This window comes from Meleagris gallopavo, chromosome 3 (genome assembly GCF_000146605.3).
Source record: "Meleagris gallopavo isolate NT-WF06-2002-E0010 breed Aviagen turkey brand Nicholas breeding stock chromosome 3, Turkey_5.1, whole genome shotgun sequence".
NCBI classification, from domain to species: Eukaryota; Metazoa; Chordata; class Aves; order Galliformes; family Phasianidae; genus Meleagris; species Meleagris gallopavo.
Genome location: NC_015013.2, coordinates 49,433,046 through 49,454,650, shown reverse-complemented (window position 1 = coordinate 49,454,650; position 21,605 = coordinate 49,433,046). Strand labels below are relative to the sequence as shown.

The window sequence follows — 21,605 nt, the reverse complement described above, 5'->3', positions numbered from 1 at the left end:
TATCAGAGGTTGATTGTGTCTGCAGCATTAGCCTATACCTACTATAGAAGGAAAACTTTTACCTTCATGGTCTTTCCTCACCAGCATATGAGTAGGGGTGGAAGAATTTTAAGCCACAACTTCCCTTTCTCCCCACCCACTTGTACTCCTCTTTCTCAGCTCTGCACTGCTGAGAAAGAAGCTCTGCATAGTATAGTCAGCGTAGGTCTATGGGTTCATAGGAGCAGAAGACCCAAAGGGGTCCCAATGCCCCCTTGATGTGTGACTTCTGCAGAGAGGTGGCTCAGTCTAACGGGACAGATGGATTAGTGCATGGGGGATTAGTGGGAGAAGAGCAGTGCAATCTATCAGATCCTTGGCCATAGGCATTTGGCAGCATTGTCACCTTATTAGCACTGAGATCGCTTTTTTTTGAATGATGATCACATAAATGATTTAAATGGCATTCTACATCACAATGAGACTTTTAATTCTTGTTTTGAGACCTAAAGAAATTAAAGAGAATCTTACAGTAAATGGAAGTACTCATGCTAGTCCATGATAGGATGTCTTGGTGGCATCCTGTCACTCTAGTTGAATCTCAGTTAAGTGGTTCATTTAGCAAGGACCCAGAAAGACAGAAAGATCCTTACTGCAATTCAAGCAAGCCAATTCTCCTTTTCTGCTTCACGAGCAATTCCCTCTATTAATTATTGTCCTATCACATGACTGATCTCCAGTGTCACCTTTGCTCATTATTTTGAGCTATTTTAGTAACAGCAATTCACAGCTGAAGCATTTATTTAGATAATTTCTTTTGTCTTGCTAAGCTTTTGTTTCCATCAGCTCTTTTTTACTGGGTTGTGGGGAATAATTTCATGAGTTTCCTGATCCCACAACACTAACTTGCCTTTTCAAAGGGCATAAGGTGCACTTCACGGAGTATAGTTTTGTTCTAAGAGTAGTTTTCACTGCTACTACTGCCTCTGCAGCATTGTCAGCATAGTTTTAAGTAGGACTGGAGGAGAGCTTCTAACACTAAGACCTGACAGTGACAGGAAGAGAATGTAAATAAAAGCATGTGAAAGAGAAACAGCTGGACACATGGCCTTTCTTTTGACACTTCTTCAAGGAAGGCCAGGCAGAGAGAAGTAATAGAAGCATTGCCAGACCACAGGCCTGCCTTAAGAGATTGAAGCAATGTCTGGAAAAACTCAAACTGTTCTTCGAAAATGGAACCCACCCACATCAAGAATTTTTCTTAGGACCTGGTTGTGTTCAGCTTCTAGGATTGGTTATTATCTAGCATTTCCTCTGTAGCTGGGGTAGTGACAGTGTCTGACAGTTGGGAAATGCCTTCTTGCTTTGTATGCCTTCTTGCAGTGCAGCAGGAGAGGCTGTTGCTATTAATGCGTGCAGCTTCTGTTTCCATGTTGAATTCACCAGGACAGCGTATTTCTTTTTCAGTGAAGAAACTGAAGTATATTTCCTAAGTGTTTAATGGCAGTGGAATTTAAACTTAATGCATTCTACATTCAGTTGAGTTATTGTAACACTTTAAAGTGGGAGCTCTGCCTCTAGTATCAAAGTCAGTTTAATAAATTAAACATTTTAAAGCTCTTCAAACATAATGTATAGAAAATCCAAACTCTAAGTTATAGTCATTCTGTTTCAAGTCGTTCTGACATGCATTTATGTCTCAGTTCTGACAGAAAGTGTCTTTTGAACCCCTTGATGAGTGAATAATTCCAGCACAGCTATTAGATTCTGGAATTCCCAGCTACTTCCAGAACTTGAGATATTTCTTTTTTAACATCAGTTAACATCAGCTTCAAAAGAACAATTACTAAACTCGTTTGGATGTCAAGACAGTGGCATAAAGCAATAAGCTGGCAATCACGGTACTGTAGTTTGTTTTTTGCCTATGAGATCTTAACAATTTATTTCCAGCGTTGTGCACGTGTGTGTATGGTGAGTTATAGATGCTAATTACCCAGTAATGTTTGGACCTTAGTACAGATTGTTCCTCAGAGCCTGACCTGGTCAGTCTGTATTCAGCAGACTTTTTTAGCACTGAGTTACTCTAGTCCAAAGTTTTGGTCAACTTTGTTTAATGTTTTCTTTTTCTACCAATATCACATTTGTGAATGAGATCAAAACTATGGCAGGGTCTCACAGATCTTTTTTGGGTGAGTTGAAGCCTCCTGAGGCTCACTGTCACATGAAGTATTGCTTCAAGAATAAGGTCTTGATTATCTTGCCTGAAAGAGTACTGCTCCAGGGATGAGTCAAAGCATAGGTTGCAGGCTCCAGCATCTAACAGGTTGAGACACGAAAGTCATTAGGCTCCTGACTCGTATTACATGTAGTCTAAGGGCCAGAAGCCTAAAATGAACCTTTCATCTGTGGGCCAGGTACCAGAGTCATCTTTCTTTGTAAGATTGAAAGGGTGATATCCAAAGCAGCAGTTTTGGAGTCACTATGACTTGCCAGTGTGGAGGAGACCCATCCTGATAGAGCACTTTGCTTGGGAGCGTGTATTGTTCCTTCATCTTTTGGATTTAATAACAACTGATCTTGTTCCTCTCCATTCTCTTCTTCTTGAACAATACAATGGGAATTGGAAAGGGTTCCTTAACTAGTACCAGGTAAAGTTTTGCAGTTTGCAGGTTACATTTTCCATAATTCTTTTGTTAGATCCCTGAAAGCAATTTATAATTTGGTATGTAAAATTCGTACTGACAGATATCTATCCTTTCCTCCAAAGAGAACCTAGGAAAGATTAGAAAAGCATCTTGCTGCTGATGCTGTCTCTGTCCCTTCCTATGGAAAGACCACTGTGGGCTTCCCTCAAATGTTCATACAAAGAACACAAGGAATTGAGGCCTAATTGAATTCTGGTCAAAGGCTAGTACCATGAAGCAATTCAGCAGACAAGCAGCTTATCTTGTGCTGGTTTGAACTGAGTAAGCCTGGAATGAAAATTTCTGAAGCTGAAATAATGCTTACATTTCATTAAAAAAAATAAAAATCAGCAGTATAGAATTTAGGGGATCCCAGCTTATATTCCTGCTGTCCTCACAAGGAAGATCCCATATGATCATTGCATTGCATCAGCAGGCTTCAGGATCTCCCAAGACATCAGTGAGAGCATGCCTCAGACGTGATCTCATGCAGCTGAATAACACAATTTGCCAGAGCTAAGCTTCATGAAGAGGCAATTGGAATCAGTGTGTTTGCCAATAGGACCTAATGTAAGGTCAGTTTGCTGGAAAAAAAAAAGTAGTTTTCTTTTAATGCTTGTGCAGGGACAGATGTCCTTTTGTGCACCTCCCACCAAGAAGACGGTAAGTTGTGATGCATTCTCCTATGTGCAGACTGTTCCTCAGTTGTTAACCAATGGTTATGCATATATCTATGTGAGCAAACCAAACAATGCTGTTTGTACTCTGTGAGGAGTCCTGTGGTTTTGGAATTTGTTTGTTTTGAACTAGATTGTGCAGGATATTTCATAACACACTGTTATCTATTAAGAATTTGGGTGCACCGTTTTATTTGTGTTTTTAATTGCTTTTTTTTTTGCAAAGGAAGTTTTTCAGAAATTAGTCTGTTTTCGACAGCCCAGAGTAAGCCTCATGGTTTTTATTCTGGAGAAGATGGGTACCCTTTCTCATGGTCACCAAGGAGTCTGAGAAAACCAGGTTGAGGTTTTAGTAGAGATCTGATTATGAGCAGAGGAAGCACAAGCCTGTTAGTTCTGATTGTTGAACTTAAGCAGCTTAGTCACCTTCTCTTAGTGCATTATCATCTTGCATAAGATCAAACCCTTTGCTTGGAGATGGCATTTCTACACCTCTAAGCTTTTATGCTGTCTGTATGGTAAGTACCAAAAGGTGTTGTGCACCAGGCTAAGACAAAGTCAAACAACTGTCACGACTAAATGGAAAAATGTTTGACTTTGATCGTATGGGAATCAGCTCTCTGATATCTGCTATCGACTGTATCAGCAGTGTGGTCTATTACAAGTTCAAAGCATATGAAATTCTACTTAGTACTGTCCAAGTCACACAGTACAAACCTTTGCATAATTCCAAAACATCAAATTGCCACATCCTGTATTCTCACTGTAGAGTTGAAAGATTTCATTAAAAGCATTATATATTTTTTCCTTCTACAATCTGTTGGGGCATCTGTTTGCATTGCTACATCTCCCATCTTGAGTTACTCCCTGCATATGAAGGTGGGTTCTTCTTGAATAGCATTTCACAATTCTTCCAAATTTCTGCCCAGGGCTATTTCAGGTTTTCATATTAACCAATCCATTCATGTCCCAGTTTTCTTACCCAATCTTCCCTCTCAGCCCTCAGGGAAATTAAATTTCACACACCTGGATCTAGTTAGGACACTGACTTTTTTTTTGGTTGGTGAGAGTTTCTTTTGCATCAGTAGCACAAAATTACTTAGGAGAATGCCCAGACTGTCCTTGGCCTTTACTGGCAGGTTGGGAACAGGGCTTATCTATCCTTAGGTAGATATGTAACCTATCCCATAGGTTACATATGGACCTCCAGTGATATACTCTTGACAACACTGTTCACTTGTTTCAGAGCTTTGGCAGATTCTGCTGTCTGAATACTGTTCACAGAAGAAGACACTGTCTTTGCCCTGAGTACATACTTCTGCAGTTTGCAGCACCATGCTGGAGGCTTCTTTTTAGATAGGAGGTTTGTTGTGGTGGGGCTGTTTCACACTTTGCATAGCACTGCCTCTGCAACACCGTCACGAGAGTAGTTGTGCTACCCATTTCCTACTCACCTTGGATGGTACCTTTCAAACTATTGTCACATGATGCTAGTAGTTCAAAAACAATAAATACAAAATCTTCTAATTATGTGCTTTTTGTTTGTTTGTTTATTTGCTTTTTGCTGTTTTTCTGTTTTTATGGAAATGCTAATAGAATGGGAATTATTACGTCCTTCTTCCAGTCCTCTTATTTGTGTTCATCTTCTTTGAAGAAGTATCTGTATCAATGGAACTATTTGGTGATCTTTCTAGAGTAGCATCATCAAAGCTGGTGAGCTAATACTTCTTAAATCACCATACTAAAGATCTTGTACAGTTTTCTTGCTTCTGCAGGCTGTAAAGAGCCAACTCCCTGAAGAGCTTTGAACATAGTTATGCACTAGCTCAGGCAGTTTCCTTGATTCGAGTGGTCCAGGCAGCATTTTTTTTTTTTTTTTTTTTTAGTATTTTGTAACATTCCTAGAAAGATATGGATAGAAAAGGTAGGTATTGGCTCAGTTTCATTTTTGTTATCTAGCCTGGCTTGCTCATCTAGTTACTCACCTTTTATATTTTATCCTTTGATAGCTGTATGATATTGTGGTAAGTGAAAAAGTTTGGGATATGAAAATACGTTGAGACCATCACTGACTTGTTCTGTGGCCCAAGATAATTGACTTAACTTTGAGGTTTTGTTGCTTCCTGTCAAAGTTAACAAAAAAAGCAATTTGTAAAATGCTTTGGGATGATGATTGAAAGTGTGAAAGATTGCTAACTCTATGTGTAAATGTTTATAGATACCAGAAGCTGTGCTAGAAACAGCTGACGATGTTGGAATCATCAGGAGCGTGTATCAGTAAAAAATGAAATGCTGATTCAGAAAGACCATATGGAGTACAGTTAGTCCAACATTGTTTAAAACTTTTGTGCTGTCATCTGCTGTTTCTTACTCCTAGGCTGCTGGTCTGTGCTTTGTTCTGGTCGCTGTAACCAACTATACAAATCTGGGGGAAAATAGAACAGTGAATGATAGTGTATTCCATGCCTATTTCAAGAAATTTATAGTATTTTCGCAACTGATATTGTGAAGAGAAATCTTTTGTAACACACGTCTGTCAATAAAGAGCTCAGAGGGGTATTTTCTGGTTGAAGATTAATTGTATCTCTAGGTGCATATATTGAGCTCAAGATACATATTGACCTCACTTTGTCTCAATTAATGATCACCACGGGTCAGACATCACTGTCACCTTGGTAGGAGTGAATATTTTCTGAATCTTAGTCCTGTACTATGTTTGCCTTGCAAGGTCAGCAAGTCATTGCTTTTGCTTGTGGCTAGTGACTGGGTGAAAGAAACAGTGTCATCAGTTTAGCAGGTTTTCATATTGTGTGGTCAGTAGCTGGTAGTGAGTAATCACTGAACCATCGAGCTCATGTCTTTATGTTTTAAGTGTTACTAAAATTGTTTTGATATATTAGTTGTTTGGTCGATTAAAAATGGTGTTTTCTACTTGTTATATGCTTGTGTACTCAAATATCTAATAGAATAGTGAAATCAAGATAGTGGATAGTGGGCACATGGAGACTGATAAGAAGTAAATGTATGAACTTCGTATTGCAGGGTTCATGCTTTTATCCATGGCTGCATGAGTATGGTAGTGCAGATGGAAATATTCAGGATAATAAATCTGTATATTCAGGAGTGTTACAAAGCGAAATGTTTTGTCCCCTTATTTCTGAGGCTAGTAGTCCTCTGAGTCAGCAGATCTCTGTCTTGAGAGAAAAGAAGGTTGGAATCCATATTGTCAGCAGGGTTCAGAGGTCTGTTTACCAGTAGGCCTATGTGAGGTCGCATGGTTTGGATCGAGATGGCAATCAAAAAGAGGAGGGATGTCAGTAACTACTTTTGTAGGGTCTGTACATTGAGAAATCTTCTCTTTGCCAAGACTTGATACTAGCTCCATGATTGGAAATGTTTAGTGAGGAGCAGTTTGTTGTAGCATTTGGACTTCTGTGCTCAGTAGCATGGCTTCATAAACCAGCCTAAAGGCATCCAAGCAGTATTTCTCATTTGAAATAGCCAAGAAAATTCTCCGGAAAAATAAAAGAGTGCTGAGTCTGTGGGTTGTGCTTTTCTGATAAGGACAAGCCCATTAGAAACTGAGGTGGCTGCTTCCTGCTTGGCAGTGAAGGATTTGGCTTATTGGTCATTCTGGTTGGGTCTAGATCTCAGTAACAGCCTTAAGGCTCACTGCTTTGCTTTGTCTTTTGCTGTACCCAATTCTTGCACTCAGGAACCTCTCTGTTAGCATTAGATTCAGATCCTGCTCCTGCATAAGTGATGTGTGCTTCATTGGTCTTTCATAAATTGCAGTGCAGTTGCTAAGCAAATTGTGTCTCATATAGGTAGGTAGGTAACTGCTGAAGTAAACTTTTGGCTTCCAGTTTCACCATCAACACCAAGCCACCTATTGGGTTTGGAGCTTTAGGACATAGATTCTGATTTCCGTCTTATTTCTTTCTGGTAACAGTCAACTTTCCTGATGGATTTCATGTATACAAGCCTGTTTGCCATTTGGGGATATGTTTGTATAGAAATTTGGGAAAACTGTTTAGGTTATCTGCATTCTTTCTAACACAAACAAGGGTTATGCATTAAACTGTGTTGGCCTGGGGGTTGTCACCTGTTCCTGTTACGAGAGCATGCCCTCTAACTTAGCTGGTTTAGAGTGTATTCAAATGCAGGTGTGTCATAACCAGACACCTGTCATCTGACGAGATTTAGTTCTCCTTTGTCATTCATTCTCAGTCTTTATTTCCTCTCAGTCTTTAGCTTTCAGTATGTTGCAGTCTCTTCAGCTGCATCTTCAATCCCTTTTCAGCTCCGAGCACTGAGCCTAACTTTGTCACCTGAATTCCCTCCTTGCTTTTGTGTCACTTCTTCTTCACCTACATTTTTCTGTCTCTGTCAGAAGGAATTGAAGCTCACAAAGGTCAAAACTGATCTTGACCTGATCAGATCAAGGCACATCGTTTGCTTCTTGTCCATTACTCTCCATGCACCCTTGGGTCTCTGGCTTCTGTTAATGATGAGCTTCCTGAGAGGACTTAAACAGCCAGCATATTTTATGGCTATCTCATATAATGCTTTCGCTTGTAGTAACAGCAGTTCAGAGGATGCTGTGAGACACATTGATATTGATCTCTTCCATTGAATCTTTGAATTGGTAATCAGAATAATGTATTACCAGCTGTGGTGTGTGTGTTAGACCCGGCACCGTTGTCTCTGGACTTCATTTGGACAATTCTCCAGGCTTTTTTGAGGCACTTTCTGCTTGCCTCAAGATGTGAGATGTGAGGGGCTCCTATAACAGTTTGAAGGCGTTTAAGCTGAGCTTGGAACTGATTCTTGTGGTCTGCTTTGAAGGGAATTTAGGAACGCAGTGGTCACCTTTGCAGCCAGTCCTGCTGTGCAGCATGGTCAGTGGAGACTCAAAGCAGTATGGTACAACATTCTTCCTGGACTCGTTTATCCTGCTTCCAGCTAACTCAGCTGAGCTGCCTCGGGTACCCAAGCTAATTACTGCAGACCGATCTTCTGTATTTCTATGCACCACTGCGTTTTGCAGTACAGGCACTCAGTAAAAGGAGAGCAACACTGGCAACTCAGTTTTTGTGAATCAACTTTGTGAGGATGTAAAAGAAGTGGAAGGAAAGGGTAATAGAAAGATACAGATACATTTTTTTACATGAGATGGCAGACCAAAGCAATATTAAATGCAGCGGGAGCATACTTCAGTAGTTCATCAATTTATAAAGACAAAGATTAATTCTACTTCCTCGACCTCAGTGGGTTTTCATGTTAAAATGTGACTTGTCTGTCAGTCAAATGGTAGGCATAATTGTTCTTTAAGTGACCTATTAAAATGCCATTCCTTTTAATTAAAATTTGTATTTGTGCTCTTGCGCAGCCTGTATCCAAACTGTTAAAGCCCTTCTTGTGCAAGGTGCATTGCAGGTAGGGAGCTGTGGGACACGCATAAAACGAGAGGAGTGACGAATGTCCCAGTGCAGCAAAATGAGGCTTGCCTTCGGCTCCAGCTGGCGGGGAGGGAGATGGAGGGATAAGAAGCATCTCCCAGCACCGCACCCAAGCTCTCTGCTCCTTGCCTAAGACATTGCTCGTAGTTACTACTTGTGGCATAGAAAGTTATAGTATAGAGCATTTCCCATAAGTGTGTCACTTCAGAGCAAATGATAGATTACGTTCTTCCACGCCCCAAAAGTATTCTTTGTGCTGTAATTAAAAAAATAAACGTTGCAACATTGAATTGGAAATATTTTCTGCCATACAGTGAATTTGTTTTGTTAGGTTGCCTGGGTGTAATTGCAACAATGTCAGGGTATTAAAACCTTGTCACGAGGTAATGGTTTCCTGCTGCTACACAGTGCCAAGGACTGCTTTGCTTAGCAGCAATATTGCTGTTTATCTCCATTAGTGGTGATTATTTTGCTTCTGTGGAACTTTTTTTGCTTATTTTGTTGCCCATATGCATGCTATAAATTACAGCTGTGAGCCAATGCTAACCACAGACCTTCAAGAGTGGGAAGCAGTGCCATGCCAGAGCACAGCAGGACTGGAGATGCTCCCAGATTGCCCAAACTTGTAAGCGATCTGAGGGGAGGCCTCCCAAAATGGAGCTTCACCGGCCCCTCTTGCCCACCTCAAAATTGATTCTTCTTAAACAGTTCAGAGGGCCCTGGGGGCCTCATGGCTTGCATAAAAAATGAAAGCCCTTCCTGTCTTAGAGCAGTGCATGCAGTCAATAACAAAGGAGAAAAATGATCTTTTAAGTGTATCCCATTGAATCCATTATCTTGAGGGCCCGTGTGCAATGCTTCATCAAAACATCATCATCTGGGTGATACATGGGGAGGGAGCGAGGCAGCGTTCAGGGAATTCAGAGAAGCATCTGTGGTACAGTCAATGCCACAGGACAGGCTAAATATGATGCGAGCCAGAAAATGAGAGCTGCAACAAAACTGATATGTTCCTCTTTATAACAAATGGATTTCATATTATACATATTTGAGACACAAACAAATTGTTCAGGAAAAGTTTGGAATGCTTCTTGTGTAGGTAGGAAAGTCCTACTGGGCATCTCTTACAATAATTGCTCTGTTTTAGATCAGAATACAAACTTTCTGATTTTGGGGGGATTTTTTTGCATCACAGTGATAACGTAAGGGAGGAAAGAAAAAAAAAAAGAGTGTTTGGTGCACTGTCAGTGCATTCTATTCTTGTTTTGTCAGGTTGTCAATGGGTGAGACTGACTATCATGAGCTAAATTGGTGCTGAACTTCAGGTTCTTGTGAGTGTGTCACAACTGTTACTTTTTAAATATTGGCATTTTTAAAATGTTTTGCATGCCTCTAGTAATTATTTGTATGTTTTTCTTTGAAAAATAAACATGACAGGAAGATCTTTGCTTTTAGCTGTTCTGAGTTTGCAGTGTTTACTGCAGACTGGTGTGTTTTACCAGATTCCATGTTTAGCAGCTGAATTTTTTGCAGTCAGTGTTTCCTTACTGCTAATAATAAGCACTTTGTTAGATCATATGAAATAAAAGACAGAATGCCATGAGATTCATTTCCAGTAATCAGTAGTACCAATAATCAAAAAAAGATATTTTTGGAGGTCAGATGCAACGGGGAGGGGAAAGAAAAAGTTTTCCAGAATGCAGCTGACCCATCAATCTTACATCCTTCAGGGTGTCTTCCATTTCCTTCGGTGAAAGGTTTGCTTAAATAAACTGAGCAGTAGGCAACGGGTGTGTGCTTTTGCACAACATCCACCCAGGTACATTGCTGGCCACAGTGATCCTAAAGGCAGAGTGCTGTCAACATTCCTAATTGGTTATTACCCAATAACACACACCCTCGAGTGTCTTGGGACTGCAAAACACTTTTTACCTAGCCTTCCTACATGAATAATGAAAACTTCAAATATTCATCCAATTATATTCAGCTTCTCTCTTGAGTAAGGGTTGCCAAATGCAATTGGACATACTTCTGACATAGAATTTCGGGCTGTATCTGTGTTGGAAGGGCTTAGTCATAATTCTTGACTTCTGGGGAGAGATTAGATAACACCGTGATGGTAATTTCTCCAGCCTGAAAACCTATTGTTTATTCACTTTTGCTGCTTATTCTGGTTTAGTAGCAGTATAATTGCAGAATTTAAAAAAACTATTTTTTAATTTTATACTTGGAGCTTGTCACATGGAGCAGCACAAGTTCCATTTGAAGTAACAAGACAATTTGCTTGTTCTCCAAGTGTTGCTGATACAGCTGCATGACTGAAGTCACCGGCTAGCATTTGAAAGGCAGATGGTTATTTTTCATAGAGGTATTTTGTATTGGTTTTCATCTCTTAGATTTTCAAGTCATTTGCTGTCAATCGTGATTGGCTCCCAGTGTCTTATTTTAAAATGGATTTTTCTTAAGTCTTGCTAACATGTTGTTATAGGTGGAGTAGCCTGAGCAATGGTAGCAGGAAAGATGCTTCCCTGCTTGCTTTTGCTGTGGAAGACTGATCTCATGGAAAAGGATGAAGAGAAAAGCTGCTGCTTTTCAGTGGCTAATGCCTATTTGGATGCTCTGCTTTTTGTCAGGCATTCTCATTTTTCCAGCTTCTAATATTGTTGTCTCATAAAGCCGGGCCCTGGGCCATGCCTTTCATACTGGCCTTTCCCTGCTTAGTAGCTAACCCAGATAAACTCATCAGCAGAGCTACAATTGCGCTCTCCCCTTTCCCCTTTGGATTAATGGCACAGCTCCCCGTGACTGAGTGGATGCTGCTCTCTGAGCTGCAGAGGTCTGGTTCCAGGTGAGCCTCTAATTCTTCACTTCAGACATAGCAATAACAGCCCTAATCAGGTGTGTTTCATGTGTCTCTTTGGTAGGCTTAACAAAAGGAGAGGTGAAAAGGATGTGTGTCAAGCGTTGGTTTGAAAATAGAAACAGCTGGTAGGGCTGCAACTTTCCATTGCAGTTAGCTTCCATCTAGGTCACAGTATTACCTATGAAAATGTGAAATAGCTAGCTATGCAAGAGGTGTGAGTCCTTCCTTGTTTTTACTGATAGAGCCTGAAAATATGAAAGGTCATAGGAAATGATGGAGAACACATTCCAGGCATCTGTGCCATGCCAAAATCACAGAGCCAGTGGGACGATTTTCATTTGTAGAATCAAATTGGCCATGTTGTTTCCAGTCCCATCCCAAATTGCGGAAGGACAGCAGCACTGTGTGATCCAGGCTGCTCCCTACAGGAAGGCCTGTGCCAGGAGTCCATGGTCCTGCGTTCTGCCCTGCTGTGAGGCACTGCAGGAAGGGCTCTGCCCCTCGAGTTGCATGCCTGAGTCTCTTTGCAGGCTGCTACCACTGGGGAGGCTGTGCACAGAACAAAATAAACAGGGTGGGGTCTGGAAAAACAGGGCCAGTGAAACCCAGTGCCAGTAAAGGTCAAGTCTCTTGCAGTACATTGCTGACTAAATGTATGTACAAAATGACAGCACATCCATCACAGCACAGAGGGTTTATTTTCCTCATCGCTGTGCTGATGTTGTCGTGTTGTAGTAACAAAACGTTTATGGGGCGGCACGGGCAGAGCCAGTCCCTGCGGTCATTATGGGCTCCACACCTCACAACGTTCCTATTCCACAGGTCAAAGCAGAATCCCTTGTTTGTCTTCTCTGTGTGTCCAATGATAATAAATTATAAGCCAGCAGTGTGCTCCCAGAGTGAGATGGAGGATTTAACTCTGCCTGCGTTCTCAGACTGTACGGAGCTGGCATGTCTTGGCTGACTTTGATGCTATGGAGAAGCTGGAGCTGCCATCTGCAGTGACACAGTAGCGGTTCCTGCACCACTTGGAGTTGTTTAGCAGAGGATGTCCCACAGGGATCAACCAGTCCTTGAAGCACAGTGGAGAAATACTCCTTCCTCCTGACAAGCCATCGTGCAGCACTTCTCCCTGATCCCTACAAGCCATCCCCACTGCAGATGTGGCAGAGCTCTTTCCTCCTCACAGCAGGGACGTGTCCCTGCTTGGGGTCTGAACATCAAAGCAGCTCAGTATGGGTTGATGTCACTCAGAGGCAGCAGACTCTGTCACAAATCACCTTTGTGAGTGTTGGCACTGCTGCTGCAAAAGTGGGTGGTAAAGAACAGCACTGTAGGTTTCCCTCATTGAGGTCTGCGCGGCTAATGCAAATACAGACTTTATTGGACTTGGTCGTTAGCAAGAGAGTACAGTTTGATGGTCTTGATTCATAGTTGGCGTTGCTTGTTTTGAAGGACGTTATCATCAACAGATTGTGCTAATTGGCTTCTGCCTTCCTTTGAACTCTAAGAAAAGTAAGCTTTCAGAAAGATGTGGAAAATGATCTTTACCTTCACATGGCCTCAAACCGTTTATTGCAGCCCCAGCAGCTTCTGGAGCGATGGCGGTGGAGAGCTTTGATGAAAAAGCAAAGCTTTTGATTATCCCAAACTATTTTTGGGCTTCTGCACCTTTCGATAATGTAGTTCTGTAGATCTCCTCTAAAGATAGTAGAAAACAATTATATCTATGCCCTGTGGTGATGCAAGAGAAAAAAAATCAGAAGTCTAACAAAACACCTGGATTTCTGCTAAATTAAAATTTTATTACATTCAAGAATAGGGCAAAAAATATCAGTATTAAGTAGCTACACAAGTGGAGGGGCTAATGCAAGGTTGTTGTAACATGTTTTATTTCCAGGGAGCACAGAGAGGAAGAGAACATTTTGGAATGGTTTGTCCTTGAAAATGCTTGTACTGAAACTGATGTTATTCTTCAAAATGATACTTTGAGATTTGGGATTTTTTCTAACTACATTGTTAGGTGTTTTCCATGTTGTTAGTTACGGACTTGCAGCCTTGTGGACACATAACCCATGTTGGTTGTTCAGTTTTTTTGAGTTGCAGTCATTAGTACAAGCTGCAAGGAGAGTGATGCAGCTGTATCAGTGTCCCGAGACAAGGGCAGATACAGTACGGAAATGTCTCTTAGGTGATGCCTTCTCCCCACATCTCTTTTTTTAATCCAACTGTAGTTAATGCCATTCTGTCTTTTTGAAGAAAGGTTTCAAATTAGTGTACTAAACAATGAAAATCTATAGATTCATGCAGTAGATTACTCCACAGGCAACATCTAGCTGCTTGTTTAAAACCAGTTCTCAGCTTTCCAGGAAAGCAGTGTCTTGTTTATTATCAACCTGGTATTGCCACAAGGAAATTTTGACTGTTGGGGTCTGCTGGTTTCTACCAGTAAGGTCTGATCCTCCTGTGGGCAGGAAACTCTTGCCTTCATGTGGGCAGCTAGCACCCAGCAACCATGTATGGTTCCTGTCAGACTTCCCTGTGCTTTTCCCAGTCTCCAGGGATCCCAGAGATGCCCTTGAGCATCCCAAGTGGCACCAGGAACCTGCAATTTGGCAGCTGAATTGCATCCTGGCTCTCCTGCTTTGAAAGCATTGTGATATGACATTTTGTTTTGATGTGTGATATTTCTGAGGGTTTTGTCAGCTGAAATTATGTTGTTTTCACGTGTTGACTAATTATTTCTCATGTCCCTATTTATAGGGTTGTATTGCTTCTGTACTGTATCTCCGTTCTTTTCTTTTCTTCCCTCTTTGCCTCCTCCACAGAAATACATCTTGCATACTGTTGGGTTTGATATGGCTGCAGGGATTATTACACCATGACAGCATCTAATTTAATAAACAATAAAGCCTCTGTTTTGTACATATAAAGTTTGTCAATGGAGGTAATGTTATCTGTGTGCTTTTTAACACCCCCACCACCAGTAGAGTATTCAGGTGTGGCTTTGGCATTTCTAACCTATGCATTAAGCATTTTTTATTGCTCAGAGCCACTGTCTAAGCTATCTGAAGTGGACTTTCCTGTCCTCTTAACTGATTAGCATGCAGGTTTTGTATCAACTGATTTGGTTAATAGTGTGATTTTCCTAGTTACTGAAATGCTTACATCATTTCGACCTCTAGTGTGGAAGCAGTTAAACATGTAAATGTATGAGAATAAATTAGGCAGGCATAAACTTGTATCTCTGTGTAAGCACATGGGTGTCCACACTAGGAATCAGTGCAATGCAATTGTAATGCATATAAGCTAATCAGAACAATAGCAGTGCATGGCCCTGTGTTCTCATAGTAAATTCTGTATGTCCACACCTTCCTCGCCTCTACTGTGCATGCTCACATGCTGTCTGGATTGCTTTTCTCAAGGAATTTGTAATCTGAGCTGTTAACCTGGAAGTACCATGCTCAGTCCAGGTGGAGGAACATAGTACCACTTTACATGGTAAAGCAGAACACAAATGCTCAAGAGACATAAATGTGTTACTGTGTAGTTGGCCTTGCTGCTTTTCTCAGTGCAATTAAGGCCAGTTTTTTAGGAAAATAAATCCATTAGGGCTACCAGGGCAACCTTAGTTTATCATCTTCATGGTGTATGCACTCAGTATGATTCTTGGTTAATGAGCAGCGCATCAACATCTCCTGTTCATCCTCACAGTTAGGCACTGTCCTTGGGCCATATTTCCTGCACATTATTCATGTCCTGTTCTGAGAAATCATTCCTACATGCTTTCTTGCAGCTTTCCTTAGCCTGTTGCCTTCTTGCTTCTCTCCTGGCAGTTTGTTTGAAGGCAGAGACTTGATGTGAAAAGGACTGAGGTGGTGTGACATGAAAGTTGTGACTAGGATTGTGCTGTGACTTTGTGGCCACTGCTCCCCAAGCTCTCATAGCACTTGGGTCATGCAGCACCTTGCTGTGGTCAGCACGACTGATGATATAAGTTCTCAGAGCTTCTGCAAACCAGCCCCCGTGTCTGACAGCAGAGAAGTTCACAAAATATGACCTCCTTCTGCTCCTCCAGCAGCTCAAGCAGGGGTCCTGTGGGCTGCAGTCCCCTACAATGTGCAGCCCTGGCTCATATGCTGCCCAGGGGTTACAGAGGATGCTGGAGGAAGGCTGTATGTCATGATAGACCAATCCTGAAGAGGTCTCATATGAGAGCAGTTTGCAAATTAAAGTTGCAGAAGCATTTCCAGTGTCTGACATCTTAACTTGTGATGCTTGTTTTGAGCTGAAGAGCTGAAGCTTGTTTATCTGGCCTACAGGCTTTTGCTGAACAAGCTGTTGTCATTTGGGTGAACTGTACCCGAGGAGGGTGATACAAACTATGCAAGTCCCACAGGTGTTTGTTGAGAGAAGAGGAACGAGTGCATGTGGGAATACTTTATTCCAGCACAGGCTTGTAATTAACAGCTAAAGGTTTCAGAAGCACTTTGACTTTTATTCATTAATGAGATTCTGTTACTTAGGCTTCACTGCAGAAGAGGCCTCTCTCTCAAGCAGTCCTCACCATCTCCCAGTGTGACATGCAGTCTGGACATACACTCTTGTCTTCATGGGCACCAGTGCAGAAGGAACTTGTGCAATTCCTGCAAATAGTAGGGCATGCACTTTCTTATCTTGCCTATGGAAGTATATTGTCCATCCTATTGGAGGAAGCAACAGTTAGCAAAACATCAGAGCTGGGGTTTGTAACAAAGTAGGCAGAGTTGTGAAGCCCTTGGAAAGCTTAATTTGTTACAGTTTCATGGCAGTGATTGTCCTTTGCAGGGGCTGGGATGGCCAGCTTGCAAAGTGTGATGCCTGCTTCCCAAAATAACCCGCTGAATAGGGGCAGAGCTGGCAATATCGTGGTGCTTCCTACATAGTGTATGCATGCCTAACTAGGGTCTCCAGAGTATCATTTTGTTGATACTTTTCAAAGAGAAAATGTTTTTTGTGGAGAATCTGTGTTTCTTAATTTCCAGTGATGTGTATGTGAAAATTTAATGCTGAGCATTCTTCAGTGTTCAGAGGAAATACTGGGAGCTAGGAGAGGTTTCAGTGAAATATCATGACAGCTGAGGGGCAGATTTGATGTACAAAGGAATCCATCAAAGAATTTCTCCCATTCTGAGAAGGCTGGATACTGGTGCTTTCCCCCCCTTAGCACCCACATTTTTGAAAGGGAAATGTCTCTCATAGTTTTCCTCATTTTTTTTTAAGTGTAATCTCTCTGTGTAATCAAAGTTTATGGGGTTTCTTGATAGGGCTGTGAAGACTGCCAAAACATCTTTAAGAAAAATTGACAGGTTCAGAGGAGAGTAGGTTGGAGCTAATGGGTTTGTTGCTTTTTTCCCTAAACATGCTCCCAAGATATAAGTTCTGCTTCAGTACTTTGCTGACTGGGAAGGGGTTCAGCCTTCTGAGTACCCTTATCATCATGGCCTTTGGGATGTTGTGCCTTCACCAGTTTAGCTGTTTTCTGGCTTTTGGTATTGAATGATAAACACTCCAGTTCTGCTCCTATCCTCCATTATCTCTGCTCACAGCAAACCTGGCCATCTTAAACATGATTAAAATATAATTCAAAAGTTATTAGCTAATTATGACGCAAAGTACTTAATTTGCCATTGCACCCTAATAACTTAAGGTACTCCTGATAACTTGGTAATAACCGTATCATAAGCAAAAGGACACGGTTGCTAGTAACTTAATAGGCAGCTTCCCTCAAGATAAAACATAAATAACGTACCTCAATGAAATCGGATTCGAGCTTAGTAAAATTATCTTGGCAAGCAAAGAGAATATTTGTTAATTTTTCTGTGAAATGTTATCATTGCCAAGAAAACTTGGTTACAAAAAAGAGAGATGGAGAAAGTGTTTGCGTGAATAATTGATTTAACATTTCATTGGCTTAAGTGATTTTAGGAAAAGTGGTTTTGATACGCAATGGAAAACTGAGAAGTTTTCCAGGACTTATTTGCAAGATATCGAGCACTGTAGGAGATGTGGGCTTCAAAACTTGCAGTCTCCTCTGCAGTAGATCTAGGGAACTGCAGTGCTGTGTTGTAGATAGAAGACTAGGGACAACCTATATGGGACTTGCACGGCTGAGGTTTATTGGGGAGGAGGTCTGTTGTTGTAGCAAAAAGGGCTTGGGGAATTGCTCAGTGGCTGGAAGCAAGCAGAACGAGAGGGTTGGTGATGGATGCGATGTTTTGGGGAATATCAGCCACTTTGGTGTCTGTCAGAAGGAGGAACCTCACCTTGCCAAAAGTGCTGGGGATCATGTGGCAAGGGTCTCAGCTGGGGGACCTCACTCAGCCATATCTAAAGCTTGTCAGTTTGGCTGCTATGGTATAGAAAGCACTTTTAAAGCACTTACTTGCCTCACCTTGTGTGAAAAAGTGCATATTTGGGTTGCAGCCTGTTTCTCTTATCTGTCTGCATCTCCTTGGTATACCAGAAGCTGAGATCTGCAAAGCAGAGGGAGAAAGTATCTGGTAAACAGAAACTCCTGGCCCATCACCCACACTCCAGGGATGTCGGTCTGTTGGCCTCACCCTGGCCACAGCCATGCGGTATGGGGTATGATTTCCATCTGCTCGAATGTATCATCTTCTGGTCACGAGTAATAGCCCCTGATATCCCAGCCAATTATTTATCCCCTTCCTTTCTAAAACATCAGCATTTCTACAAGAGATGCTTGGCTCTGGATGGGTGATACTCCTGAGCATCCTAGGAAGAGGCTGTGTCAGAGCCAAATTATTTAACCTATTTCTGTTGGACATTGAGCACCCTGAGCCTATTACCTTGTACTTAAAATACAGAGGGACTTGCTGTACAAGTTGTATTTTGGAGGATAATTTTTACTTCTGCCTGAACCTCCTCAATTTCTAGATAGCCAGCTTATTGAGGAAAATAGAGGCTTTCATTTTTCTTGGGAAAACTTCCTTTTCAGACAAACAGATAAGGCTGGCGCTTTTGTCTTCTGGGGCCTTTGCCATCCATAGTTTAGTTCACCATCACGTCTCCTGTAACCCACATGTCCCTTTTGCAAGGTGTTGCTCAGGTGCATACCCCAGCATCTCCACACTCATCTGTGGAATAGAAAGTTGCAGCTGACTCTTGTGGAAGTCACATTCCTGCAGCATGACTGCATGGTGTTGAGCAATTTATTCTCTTCCAGTTAATGTCCATTTGTCCATGTGGGTTAGACCCAGTGACTGCTGGTTCTTTTATGATATATATCTGTTTGCTTTCATTTCTGCTTCTGCTGCTGCCACTGATCACGTGGGTCACAGCAAATCCCACACTTCATTACTTTGTCTGTGATGTTTTCCTTCATGATACCACCTCACTCATCATCTCAATCCATCTGTTCCTCATGTGCTTTACTCTTCATTTAAGGCTATTCACCACCTCCCTATCTCAATTTCTTCCAAGTGTTGTACAAGCCCCTTGCACTTGTCCTTACCCTCTCTTTTGCCTCCTTGCTCGGATAACAATAAGACATTTGAAGTGGTCTCCATGTAAATGATTGTTTTCTTTAATCTTCAGCAAATGTTTCCAGAAGGGTTTCCAACCTCACTTCCACTCAGTATCTAGGATTTATCTGTTCTTTAAAATGCCAAGTAACATTTTCTCTTAAATCTCATAAGACCTGGTGTTTTGATGTTTCCTCCTGTACATCCTTCTTACCTGGTCTGCTTTGGCTCCTGTATTAATACCTTTTCTATAGAAGGTTTAATCAGATTTTTGGTTTCAATATACTTTTCCCCAGTTACTTTTGCGTTGCAATCATTGTATTCATGACTCTTCTAATAACATAGGAACTGTCTGTGCCAAGGAATTCCTGAGACTCCTGGACATGAAACCTGAAATTAAATAGAAGGGGGAAGAGATAAGAGCAAATTATAACAGCACTGAGAACAAGAGATTACAACAACACGTTTGGTTAAATTATGGTTTTCATAATGTATGTGTTAGTGAAAATTGCAAAGTTACTTTCTTCTGTCATGCTTATGAGGCAACTTTTGTTATGCAGAGCTGGGAAGGTTGCTGGGTATTCAGTCACCAGGGATCCAAGTGACATGAGGTGTTCAGAAAAAGATGGGCAGGTAGTGACTGCTAGTGTGGTCCTCTGAGACATGAATAGAAATGTAGTCAGTCTGCGCTTGGCTAGCACAGCATTTCTCCCTGGTGTGGCCACCTCCTCAAATGTACTAGCTTCTAGGGGAGAGTGCAATATTATGTAATTTAGACATATAAGGAAGTAAAATTAAATAGCCATGAGATGAGCAAACCATTAAACAGATCTAATTTATAATGGACTCTTATGCAAATTGCCTTTGAGCGCTCAGCGAAAGAAAATGAAAAGAAATTAATAAGGACAATGTGGACTAAGAAGAAAAAAAAATAAAAGCCTCTTCAAACTCACTGTCTGCACACCCTGGAGTCTTAAATAAGCATTTGCATTAGCCACGTAAATGTAATGAGGAGATAGGAAAACCTGTGTTCATTTTGTCTCTGTGGCCCCAACCAGGTAAAGCATCAACTGAAATACTTTCTTTTTCTCTCTCTCTCTCTTCTTTTTTTTTTCTTTTTCTTTTTAAATTCTCTGCCATGCAATCCTTTATTTAAAGAAGAGAAATGTGTTTCCATGAGTACTTTGCCCCTTGGTATCAGAGCTCAGTGGGTCTCTGGACTGGGAGCCATGACACCACTGATGGTGTGCCCATGCATCTCTGCCAGACCACTGAAAGGGCTTTGCGCAAGGAGTTATTGCTTCTTTCCCAAGTTCTCAACCAAGGTAGAATATACTAAAGAAAGGACTCTTTTTGTGTATAACAATATATGTAAGTATTTGTATGTTCAGAGAGCAAGGCTATAAACACTTAAGCTGTGTATAACAGCCTCGCTGCAGACTGAGTGTATTTTTATATTTGACAAAAGGGACTCATTTCTGAAGAATTTGAGAAATCCTGTAAGTGGTGTCACCTTCCCTTGCTTTTTATTGTAGAAATGCTGTTTTGCGAGCACTGGGCTGTGGGAACAAGGGTCCATGCAGTATTTTATAGAAGTAAAGCATTGGTCTCCTCAGCATACCTTTGTTTTCTCCCCCACAGGACCAGCTTTGTGGCTGCTGTCCTTAAAGTAAAACCCAGTTCTCTGATGAGAGCTGAGTTTTACACTGGTTATATTTTCAACGCTTGAAGCATTCGATTTCTGTCAGTGGATTATGATACTTAAAGCCATCACCGTTAATTATTACCCACTGGAGGTTGCACTTTCAACCCATGGGACATTAATTTTCCTTATATACAGAAAATTCCAGCCTGTTAGTTTTAATTAACATTTTAGAAGTATGTTGCCTTGTAAATGGACTACAGTTTTTCATCCTTTACCCTTGGTATTTGGTTAGATCTCCATATGATTATCACTTTATTTTGCAAGCATCCTTCAAAATACTTTGCTGTTTGGAAATCCATTCAGCTCTTATGTGTTTGGCAGTGAAAAAAACAAATTTATCTTTGTCAATCATCAGCTGAAGTTGTCTAGAAAGAGATGAGGAAAAACATCTTCCAGTTTTTCTTGGTAAGTGAAACATGCCTTCACAGTCCTATCTCATGCCTGCAGCCTGGTGTCACTTAAGCATTTATAATTTCAGCATGAGACCAAGCAGAATAAAGAGTGACAGAGAGGAGAGGGTCTCAAATATTACCCAGTGTGCAGAATGAGGCAGGACACAGTTTGCTGCTGTGCCTCTTTCAATTCTGTCTTCTCTCCTGGCAGGTGCAGTAAATTCATCTTAGGTCATGCCACCAGATTTGGGCACTCAATTATCACAGGCCTTGCCCTAGAGGCCATGAAGCTGGAATTTGCTGTTCCCCATCTGAAA

At 41.3% G+C, this 21,605-nt stretch overlaps 1 protein-coding gene across 2 annotated transcripts in view; it reads left to right on the top strand.

Annotated features, from left to right (window-relative positions):
- The window catches only part of LOC100542367 (BTB/POZ domain-containing protein KCTD1), a 62,714-nt gene that overhangs the window by 35,004 nt on the left and 6,105 nt on the right, over positions 1–21,605 (top strand). The gene's annotated exons all lie outside the window — the stretch shown is intronic.